This window comes from Eucalyptus grandis, unplaced genomic scaffold, assembly GCF_016545825.1.
Source record: "Eucalyptus grandis isolate ANBG69807.140 unplaced genomic scaffold, ASM1654582v1 tig00006378, whole genome shotgun sequence".
NCBI lineage: Eukaryota > Viridiplantae > Streptophyta > Magnoliopsida > Myrtales > Myrtaceae > Eucalyptus > Eucalyptus grandis.
Genome location: NW_024096439.1, coordinates 119,752 through 121,887, shown reverse-complemented (window position 1 = coordinate 121,887; position 2,136 = coordinate 119,752).

The following is a 2,136-nucleotide window of genomic DNA, read 5'->3' as shown; positions in this document are numbered from 1 at the left end:
TTTTCTTGATTTTCTGAATGTCAAGCTGCGAGAGAAATTCAATCTTATTCAACTAGAACAGTTTTGTTCTGAAACGACAGAGGCTCATGCTGAACTCACTGCTTACTTCTATTCTAATCTAAGTTTCTTGGATGCGAATAGATTCTCTTTCAGTGTTCAAGATCAAGACTATGTAGTTGACATGGATACATTGGCTGATGTGATTGGGGTTGAAAGAGGGAAATACCAGCCAATCAGTGTGTCAATTGGACATATGACGATAGAGCTTGTTCGGGATAGAACGACGAAAGGAAATATTTCATATTTGAGGATGAATGCCTCAAATATTTTGCTTCATAAGATAGTAATCAACTGCCTCAGACCCAAATCGACTTCGAAGACCGATGGCAAAGCTGATGTATGCCATTAACGCTGGCAAAAAGTTATCTCTTCCACACACTATTATGTTCCACATGTACAGAACGATGGTGAAGGACAAGGGCCAACTTCCTTACTCAGCACTTGTCACTAAGTTATTCAGACATTTGAACATTCAGCCTCCCAGGATTCTTTGTGTTCGAACATGCGATCAAATGGTGGTGGGACTGAAAATGGTCTCTAAAATGCGTCTGAAGGAACTTAACAAGGCTTTTGGAGTGATTCAAGATTAAAACCCCTGTCAAGTCTCATCCAATCTCTTCGGCTACAAAACGGAAAGGGAAGGAGCCCATGGTTGCTCCATCCAAGAAAAGAAGATCACTCATCTTGGAGGATGAAGATGATGAGGATGATATCACAATTTTTGCTTTTGCATTGAAGAACTTAAGTTGTTATGTTCCAGAGACAGAGGTAACACAGGCACAAGATAAGGAGGAGATTGAACAGAGGACTGGAGAGAGAGAATCAATGGAGAAAGAAGCAGAGGAAGAAAGGATTGAGGAAGAAGAAGAAGAGGGCAGAGGTGAACAAGTATAAGCAGAGCATGAAGAGTACTTCTCACCGCCTAAAGGCCATGAAACATGGGGAGATGCTGAGAAAAGAGGTACGTCTTCAATTGCTGCTACTAGTGAAGGAGCGTTCACCAGCAGATCCAGAAGACATTTATGCCTCTCAATTTCCCGAGGAAGGCCGTGAGGTTTCATCTCCCAATCTACGTGATCGTGCTGACTTGCCATCATCTGCCAATACACCTTCTGATCGTGTAGAAGCCAGTACTCGGACTGATAATTCAGCAGACTTTCGCAGAGTACTTGATGTTCTCTTGGAGATGCGAGGCCAAATTTATGCTCTGGGATGCGAAGTTCAGAACTTGCAGAATGCAGGTCAAGCCTCTTCAGTTTCTTTGCATGATCAAATTCATGCCCTTACTCTTCAAGTTCGAGCAAATGCCAAGGGTGAAGATGTGACTCAACTGAAGGAGGATTTGAAAAAGCTAGAAGGGATTGTCCAATCAATGGGAGATTTCCAGCTTGTTCGTGTTCCAAAGCAATCCTAATTCCATTCTCTTTTCGTCTCTCCTTTTTTATGCTGACAAAAAGGGGGAGAGATGTGGTGCAGATTTGAGATTTAAACTCTTGATTTTTGTGTTTGATTGATTTTACTTTTGTGTTTGGCTGTTTGGCTGTGACTGGATTTGGATTTGGACTGTTTGATCGTTTGTTTTAAGCACTATTGGTGGTATTTCATGGCAAAGATAGTTGCTCATTTACAGGACTAACCTACTTTCTGTGGATGCAGATTTTTATGTTATCTTCACTAAGCCAATTATCTTTTGTGAGATATCCATGTTTGCTTGAGTATTGTCTTGCAGGTCAAAGTTATCCAAATCTGCGGGAAAGTTTTGTCACCATCAAAAGGGGGAGATTGTTGGAGAAAACTTCTTTGAGTATTTTGAAGTTGACAAAACGTTTCCATCAGTCTAGTCTGAAGACTTGCAGACTCTTCCATCAAAGTCTGAAGACCTTTGGACTACCAAACTTAAGACTCAAAGTCTATCCTCATTGACAGTTTCTAGACCGTCGAAGAAGGCTTATCCAGAACTGAGTATTTCATTAAGGATTTGATTCTATCGATTGAAGAAGATCTCTTGGCTGGATATAGCATGTCGGAATCCATTATTCAAATTGAGATTGATTCAGGATTTTGGATCCATTGATT